This window comes from Rattus rattus, chromosome 12 (genome assembly GCF_011064425.1).
Source record: "Rattus rattus isolate New Zealand chromosome 12, Rrattus_CSIRO_v1, whole genome shotgun sequence".
In the NCBI taxonomy this organism is placed as follows: domain Eukaryota; kingdom Metazoa; phylum Chordata; class Mammalia; order Rodentia; family Muridae; genus Rattus; species Rattus rattus.
This window is the reverse complement of record NC_046165.1, coordinates 61,756,357-61,766,120: the sequence shown is the minus strand read 5'-3', so window position 1 is coordinate 61,766,120 and position 9,764 is coordinate 61,756,357. Positions and strand designations below refer to the sequence as shown.

At 46.6% G+C, this 9,764-nt stretch overlaps 1 pseudogene; it reads right to left on the bottom strand.

The window, feature by feature from the left end:
• Positions 1-390: 390 nt before the first annotated feature.
• On the bottom strand, positions 391-515 carry LOC116914130 (annotated as a pseudogene).
• Positions 516-9,764: the final 9,249 nt, after the last annotated feature.

Here is a 9,764-nt window from a genome sequence, read left to right as displayed (position 1 = left end):
GAGACAAGAGGCAGGCCAGGTCACACTCACGCCATTAGGGCCTGCTCATGTGCAACCCCCACATCCAGGGCCAGCTCTACTCTGCTGCCCAGCTAAGGTTCAGGGCCTGCTCTCCCAAGTGCTGTAGCTGGTGAGGGCAGGGGCGGCTCTTCTCCTCTCATGACCCAGAGTCAGCTCTCCCACCTACAGTAGGAGGCAAGGGGCAAGTGTCAGGGGAGGACATCTCTCTTTTGCCCATGCTGCCACATGGCAGACAAGTGGCAGGCCCAGCTCTCTCACACTCATGCCTCTGGTTTGCTCCCTGTCCTGGGAGCCCATCTAGGCTTTCCTGATGCAGGACTGATCCCTGGCACTGGTCTAGTGGTCATCACGGGCTTGCTTTCTTCAGGGAATGTTAGACTACTGATCACTCAGATGGTCAAACGTCAGAATACAGAGTGTAGACATAGCCTCTTTCCTCCCTGCCACCTACTGACACACACAGCAGCCATACCTGTGATGCCTCTGGGAGCAGGGGACACATTTTCACAGTTGAGGTTCCCTCCTGTCAGATGACTTCAGCTTATGGGGGTTGACATAAAACCAGTTAGCACGTACCCTGTCTTCAATGCCTTGGATGCTCTCTTCCAGGTCTTATCCTATCTATTTTGGTGAGGCTCTATGTCTGAGGTTTTGTTTGACTCCTTAAAGTTTTCATCTCCAGTTGTATCTGTGTTTGGGTCTTCTTTGGTGATTTTATTTCTATGTCCACTCTGTTAACCGTTGCCATTACTTTATCCCACTGTTTGTATTTTCACAGACTTTGTTACGGTATTTATTCACATTTTGTCAAAGTCCTTGAAGATATTCACAGTTGCTGTTTTGCAGTCCTTGTCTTGTGCTTCAGTTACACGGCACTTCTAAGGGTCATTGGGCTCTGGTCTATTGTCTGACTCTCCGTGTTAGTGCCTTTGCACTGCTGTCCAAGCGTGTGATGTTAGGTGTTGACATCTGTCGTGTCTTTGTTGGGTAGGCATTCCCTTTCTTGGCTTCTGTTGGATTCACTGGAACTTAGGGATGTGTGGTGGCTGTGGGCTGCCCGATAGAGAATGCTTCTTCAGGTTTGTGAATGGAAGAGGGGAAGAGAGATAGGCTAGGAGAAAAGGCTGAGCAAGGCTTCAGGAAAGAGCTAAGGAGATCCTGTCCACACCAAGAGGAATGGGAGGTGTGGTGGGAAGAGGGGATCCCGCAAATGATATTTGTCGTAAAGTAAATAGTAATCTAGAGAGGTGGGAATTAAAGGCTAGAGCAAACTTGTGTCTGTACTAAGAGTTGGAGTCTCCCGTGAATGGAACTGAGGTGGAAGATGGGTACCTGCAGAAAGGTTGTTGCAAGAGGCATTACTTCCTAAAGTGTCAATCAGCTTGAGTTGCCAAGGATCCCCCAGTTTGGGCACTGGAAGTTTCAGTAAATTAACAATTGGTCATAATTGCAACTAGAGAGACGCACAGAACAAGAGAACACAGAATCACTGTCCCACTAGGCCTCCTGTAACTCCATCTCCAAAGGATCCAACACCCTCTCCTGGCCTCCTTAGGCAGCAGCATACATGAGCATACACTCACACAGACATGCACGAAAAGAAATGTCTTCTTTAATTGACCATAGTAACCACATATGAAGTAAAAAAAAGGCTTCATGGGATACTTTGATTTTTTAACTATTTTTGTGAGCAATTCACTAAGAGCTAAATCCAGTTTTTAAAAGGTGGGTTCTCACTGTAGAGCCCAACCTGGCCTCAAACTCACTGCGTAGCACAGTCCAGCCTTGAACCCACAATCTTGCTTCAGCCTCGAGAGTGCTTTGAGTATAAATACAACTTTTGTTTTGTTGGTTTTGGTTTCGGTTTTATGGAGACAGGATTTCTCTGTAGCCTTACCTGTCCCAGAACATGCTCTGTAGACCAGGCCGGCCTCTGCTCACAGAGATCAACCTGCCTCTGCTTCCTGGGTGTTGAGATTAAAGGTGTGTACCACCACTGCCTGCTTTAAGTACAACATTTTAAGATCACTAAAACGTTGTCCGACAAATAAGAGCCACAATCAGTAAGAGAAGATTGGTAATAAATTATAGATAGATAGATAGATAGATAGATAGATAGATAGATAGATAGATAGATAGATAGATAGATAGATAATAGATAGAGATAGATAGATAGATAGATAGATAGATAGATAGATAGATAGATGATAGATAGATGATAGATGATAGATAGATAGATAGACAAATAGATAATAGATAGATAGATAGATAGATAGATAGATAGATAGATAGATAGATAGACAGACTATATTTTAAAGCTTCCTAAAAGCAACAAAAGTAATCAATAACAATAAAAAATTGTCAAAGTGCCATTTGGCAAATTGAGAGTGTTCACATCTGAAATGAACCTGTCCGCCCCCCCTCGCCCCCCGTTACCGTTTGCCAGTGTGTCACTGTGAGGACTATATATGGGGCAGGGTTCTTTCACAGCACTGGACACTGTCGATAGTGTGTGCAGCATAGGTAGGTCCTAATCCTCTGAGAAGACAGCCAGCCTGCTGCACCTCATCTCAGCTTCTTTTCTTTTTCCATCTGTGCAGAGCCGCACCTCACAAGCTCTTACTCTCCTCACTAGCACTACCTTTGCTCTCAAGGACGCCAGCAACGTGCTTCCTTTGGATGCGTTCCACGCCCCCCTCACCCTCTATAACCCAAGCAAAGGAAGCAATAAAGTCTGAGAAGACCCAGGTCCCATATTCTCTCCAGAGAGAAATGTCTCGCTGATGGCTCCCCACACACGTATCAGAATTAATCTTTCCTTCCCATCTGCTTACCTCATACTTCCTTCCAGCTTCCTCGGTGCCTGTCACGGGCTGCTGGAAGCATACGACGTCTTCTTCGATGGTTTACGAATTCCTTAGGAATCCTACATTGCACCTCACTCCTGTTAGGAGCTCTAAAAATGTGCTGTACGGAGCTGGTTAGCCTTGAAAATGTTACATGGGAAGCAGATGCACACATTTCAATGACATGAGAAAGTTAGGGGAGCCTGGGACGGCTACCACATTTCCATTTAAACAGTTTGTCAGTTTCTGGGAGCTCTGGAGGACCACAATGGACAAATCCGTAAATTCTGGCTTACAGCTTCAGCTGTTGGCAGCCATTAAATTTTCCTTCTGTCCTGTGTGCCTCCAGTTGCCAGAGCACCGACTCCAGCTGAATTCCCCGGGCATCCCAGTTCGTTTGTCTAGGTCATTGCTGATTTAAGGAGAAGTGAGTGGGGCTGAAGCAGCCTTTCGCAGCTGTGAGTCACAGCTGCGGCTCCCCGGGGTGCTGAAATAACAGTGCTGTGTGCTAATCCAATCTGTGCATTTCCTGGGGGCTGTCATTACTGCAAAATGAGGGAAGTCGGTGGCTTAAATCTCTAAGGAAGCTGTAGTGCATGCAGCTGGAAAGGAGGCAAAGCCATCTCGAGACGGTAATGATGAGTTATGATCAGAAAGGAAGACATCCACCCCCGGCAGCCCAAGGAGTGCATCATAATCACTGAAGATGCTATCACAAACAGACCGTATACATGTGTATACTGTGTGCTCATATACATATACGGATATATAAAGTATAACTCACGCTACAGCCACTACACTACTAAAGACATACCACACATACACTCATACTGCATATATGTATACAAAATACGTGCTTTAGTCATTGTGTTTTACTCTCTAGATGCAAATGTGTACCATAGTTCCTACATATAGTAATAGAAATTCTATACATATATGTGTATACAGACTATGAATAACTAATACAACCATTAGCATATCTCCTCCACGATGTTTCATCAGTCTGTCCCCATATGCTCTCCTTCAACACCTCAAGTGTCACACTGGGCCCATGTCAAGTTCATACGCAGACCTTTTTCTTTATAGCCTTTCCAACTGTGATGAGAAACAGGCTCTTATGACATCATCAAATGTGACAAGTCCTAGTGACAGTGATTGCAGGTGTATTTATAACAAGCCTTCTTTGTCATGCCGATGTGTCTACAGAAGCCGTAATTAATGCCCAGTACCTCAGAATGTAACCTCATGGGGAGAGAGAACTTTTAGAAAGCTAAAGACCATAAAAAGAGGGCATTAGGACAGGCAAACCCAATATGACTGGCGTCTTACTAGAAGAGACTGGGCACTTGCAGAGAAAGGACCACATGAGGACATAGGGAAAAGACGCCGTTTGCAAGCTGAACAAAGTACACTGAGAACACATGTCCTGCCAACACTGCAGTCTGAGATTCCAGCCTCCAGGAGAGGGAGACATGTTCCTGTTGTTTGAACCACCACCCTGCAATCCTGTTAGACAGCTACAGAGCACTCCCGCCCACAAAACAGAGACTATAAAGTTGAGAGCAATGAGGGTTTCAGTCTTCAAAGATGTAAGAAAAACAAAAATCAGAGACCAGAGCAAGGTCTGACTCTCTCCCTGACAGGTAGATGACCTGGTCTCCACCGCTGAGCCTCAAGGATCCCCTTTGCTTCAGAGAGGTAGGAGTACCTTCCTGTAGGGTTGCTATGGAAATAAAATTGTAGAGTGTACAGAAAAAGTGTCTAATAAAGTAGCCAGCATGTAGTAGGTATGCTTTTTGAAAAACAAGAAATCAGCCAGGCCAAACCCCAGCACTTAGGAGGCTGAGGTGGGAGTTTGGCCTTTTTTTGTCTCAAAACAATCAAAAGACATGTAGACATGTGGGCCAACAAGCGTCACAAATCCAGGCTCAGGGAGCATGTCACCAGTATCAGGAAATGGCTTTAGCATGTCACCAATGGTGAGTACTGGCTTTTGGCCAGCATCAAACCTTTCTTAAATAAACAATCACTAGAGAGAAACCATTCCTTGAGAGGCTTAGAGGCTCCAGCCCGTGCTCTGCCCGGGTAGGGGTAAAGTAGGGGAAGTCCTCCGTCACCTTCAGGCCTCCCATGAGACTGCAGAGTGGCAGTAACAGCAGCCACATTGTAGAGCAATCATCTCCCCTCATGGCTTGGTAGCCAAAGAGCAGGAAGGGGGCGTTAAGGGGCCTCAATCTCTTTAGGGGCACACTCTAATGAATGAGCTACATACCTCTTAGAGGACCCCATCTCCTAAAAATTATACCATCTGCTATAGCATCACTCTGGATATCTAGGTGACATTCAAGACCCAAAGGTTACCAAAAGGTATAAAAGATAACAGAAGCTATTGTTGGCGGAGGCACTGGTGTGTACTTGCATACCGTCTAACCTGAACCTCCCAGCAATAGTAGACCTTCGTTCCCTTAATCTTGTAGGTAAGCAATTGGGAGGTTCGGAGAAGTCAGGAAGAAGGTAGCTCCAGTCCTCTCAGCCAGTAAGAGAGACCAGTAAGTAGCCTGTCCCAGGCCTGGCCCCAAGGCTCATGTACTTAACCTCTGCAACACACTGTGTACCGAGCAAACGAGCGCTCCTGCCAGCCGCACCGCAGGGGGATAATGTGCTGCGCAGTTGGACTGAAGGTGTGGCCTCATTGGAGAAGCGCAGGTGACAACCCAGCATCTTTGGATGAGGTTCTTCAACCACAAATAAAAGTGGCGCTTCCCAGCTTTCCTCCGGAAGGGCGTGTCTGCCGGGGTCAGCCTTGGGAGTGCAAGTGCAGTTCTGAGCTCGGCTGAGATGGCTGACCTGGAGAATCACTGAGAAAGCTGCAGCTGCCTCACCTTACTCTGAGGCAGGGGAGCACAGCCACATCTCAGAGATGACAAGGAAAAGGCAGTGGAGGCGTAGACCGCTCGGAGACATTCCTTCAACAGCTAGCTCTTGATTGTGTGCTAGTCAAAACAGTTTTGTTCTATTTTTAAACACTGTTGAAATGAAGACTAAATTAATATGGACTCAGATTCGAGGAGAAAGAAAGGCAGCAAAATCCATAATAAACTGACAGGCCGATTAATGTATCTGAACAGAGGAAGGAAACCATAGAAACAGACCGGAGATCATGCGGACTTCATTCATAGCAGGGAAAAAGCAACTAAAATCTTCATGCAGACATTAATTAACTGTGTAATGTACCCAGAATGTGTGATGTGATAGCTTCCTTCTACGTCCCAAGGAAGAGGAAGACATTGCCTCCTAGCCAACAAGAATTTTTAGAGTTCACGATGAGGAGGACTTGTAACATTGTCACACACTCAAATTCACACCACTCACTGAAGGTTGGGTACTCTGGCAAGATCAGGCCCAGCCCGGCTTCCTTTAGCTTATCCTTCTATGTCCCGTATCAGCCTGGTCAGGCTTGCACTGCACCTTAGGAAGAACCAGCCCCAGTAGATGCTAAAACCAGGGCACCCAGCCATTGTCTGAGCCGGTGGTTAAGGAACTGAACTTAAGTGCATATCATAATTTTGAGTAGAAATAATGCAAGTCTACTTAATATCAAAATACTAGGGATTATTTTGGAAGGGCCACCTGGGAAAATTCTGCAGAGCTCAGTAACTGGGGTTTAAAAAAGGGAACCAGGACAGCCAATGAACCATAATGTCAGCTCCAGAAGCGCCCTGCTGGGGCTCAGCTCCAACTAGGGTTTTGCATCCATATCTAGCCTGGGAGCTCCTCAGCTTTGATCTAAAGAAAGCAGTGGTTTCCAACCTTCCTGTGCTGCAATCCTTTAACACAGTACCTCATGTCATGGTGTCCCGCAACCATAAATTATTTCATTACTACTTCCTAACTGTAATGTTTCTACTGTTGGGAATCACACTGCAAATATGTGATACACAGGATATTTGATATGTGAACCCCACCCCCACCCCGGCATGGGTCATGACTCGCAGGTTGAGAACTCCTAGTCTAAAGAGTAGAAAACTAACAGGCCAGGGTGCACCAAGTGATGCCCATCACAGTAAACTGAGCACCCAACGTCTGGGACCTGTGGTAAACACCTGGGCACAGGGTCCAACCCTGTGTGGGTTGTGTCAGGTAACGGGGAGTTTTGCAACTGTACCAGTCAACTTGATCAGCCCATAAGCATGCATGCCCTTGAGGATGTGTGAGGTCTCCTCTCCCTGAGGCGTACCCTCACCCACTCCCTCCTTCTCATAGACTTCTGGGTGGTGACTGACCCTAACCTCCTAGGCAGAATCAAGCCATGTGTCTTAAGGTTTCCATAGCCTTTGCTTCTGTCCCTACTGAGCACCACAAATAGTTTCATGCCAACTTCTGCTATAAACTGTGACCGTGACAATAGAACCCAGTCCATTTACCCAGATCCATCTCACACGCAGTGTGACAATGCCATGGCTCATACTCTGTGACAGGATGCTCTATCTGAAGCTGAACGTTGGTCTTTTCCTGTTGTGGGACTTGAACTGAGAACTCTGGCTATCCTTGGGTCTTGAGTGTGCCAGCCTTGAGGACTGGGCTTACACTACTGGCTTTTTTGGTTCTGCAACATGTTCCCGCTATCCTCTCTCTTTCCTAGATCAATAAAATTCCCACAGAGAATGTAGCGTTGCCAAAATTCCTTCCCAGGGGAAGACTTAAGCAACAACTAGTCCTTCTCCTAAGGTCCCAGGGACAAACAGAGGCACCATCCCACCCAGGTTCACTCTGAGGGGAGCCGACCAGTTTAATGAGCTTCCTATAGTGCATAGATGAGGGCCTACCTACAGGGGGGGTGCTCTTCCTCCCTCCCCCAAAAAGGCCTCAGCAGAAACTATCCCAGTGGAGATGACTTCTTTCCCATAGCCACATTGGTGGAGCTCTCCTTCCCCTTTCCCCTCCCCTTGCCTATCCTAGTCTTCCTGGACTTGTATACTTTAGCTCCTCCTGTGGCCATGGCCCCCATTCCCCACTGGCCAGAGTCAATGCCAGAGCACAGGGGCACACATTGCCTTGCACACATAACTGTCTTGGACCTTCCCCTTCCATCCACCTACATCAGCATCCCTTCCTGAAAAAGAAAAGATAACCAATACCTTGGACGGGAGGGGAGGGGGTCCTCATCTTTATGTGTTAATAAATCATTTCTGCAGTGATCGTGGGGAACATAACCCAGAAAACAAAAGATCATAACTGGTAAGTGTTAAATAAAGACTTCTGAAAGATTTCATGTGGTGCCTCTCAATCATCAAGCAAAACATATTGATCAAAGTCACCAGTTACAATGTGCTTTCCTGCCACCATTCCATTCGTTTACTTTCATGTTTCGGGGACTGTGAGACCGTGGCTCAGAACATGACAGAACTGTGGCCAGATGATTCAATCAGCAGCCTGTGTCAGCTATGGTAACTGTCTCACTGACCCACCCTGGGGTCCTGTGCAAAGCCTGCTCACAGGCCTGGCTCTGGCCCCACTCACCTGGGCCTCATCACTGCTGACCGGTCCCTGACTGCTGCTCTTGTTAACTTTGGAATTTAGAAACCAAAGCACAGAGCTTCTGAAAACTTTGAGTTTCAGTCCCCTAGACCCTGCAAACCCTTCCCATCCCACAGAAATTTGGATAAACCCCAGACCTTGGAGATAAAAGAAGGGAAGCCAGTTTGAGGATCCAGAGTTCAATCTGGAACAAGAAGTGCCTCGGGCAGACCTGTGGGCAGTTAGCATACACTGGCCACCCAGCAGAGTGGTCACTCCCCCGCCCCCTAGAACCTGGAAGGGGCCAGGGGCACACACGTCACTCTGACTCCATCTGGCTACCTGAGAGCAGAGCTTTTAAAATCTGTGTTCATTCCAGCTGCACAGCGGGTCAAATGCTTTCTCTTTTCTCATCCAAAATAGGCTTAGAATAAAAAGTAAAATGCACTTAGTGCTTTAAACTCCCTGACATGGAAGACTCAGTGAGCACTAACATGTTCGGTCTCCTTCCATGCCTGTAAACCCAGAAACTTGAAAAGCAGAAGAAGGAAAACCAGGAGTTCAAGACCAGCCTTGGGCATATGGCGAGTTCAAGGTCAGCCTTGGCTACATGAGACCCTCCCTACCTCAGGAAACAAAACCAAAACACATTCATTTTCCCATATTTCTTTAGTTTGGATCAGAAATGTGTCCCAATATCTGTGTGCTAAAGACTTGGTCCCCAGATTAGGCAGGAAGGTGGTAGTGAAAATTGTCAGAGGAAGGGTCCCAGTCGGGGGCCTTTAGGTCATTGGGCTTCAAGCTCTTCCTCTTTGTCATGCCCTGGTTCTCAGGTGAGTAGCCTTGTTCTGCACATGCTCTGACGATGGTGTCCTACCTCTCCAACAGTCCCAAAGCAATATGGCCACGATAGACTAAAACACTAAAGATGTGAAGCAAAACGGGCTTTTTACCCATCAGTCTGATTAGCTCAGATATTTATTATAGTGACAGACAGACAACTAACATCCATCCCTCCAATTAAGAAACAAGTTATGTGTTGAAGGCCTTCTACAGACCAGACTTTCTTCTCAGAGTGGAGAACATAGCTGTGCACACAAACCTTCTCTATCCTCATGAAGCAGTGTTCAGAGAAATCTAAACCCGCATTTCCAGTTTTTGGCCACAACCCCATTGTTCTTTGCATTGTTATCTTTGTAGCATTCTTTTTAATGGGATGCTCACCAGAGGAAGGAAGGAGCCTGCTTTTAGAAGGACAAACCCAGTGTATGAGAACTCTAAATATACTTTAACACAGACAGTAGGTACCAAGGACAACCCATTAGCCTGTGGTACATATAATGAAGTTCATAAAGGCTTCTTATCCTATATGAATGAATT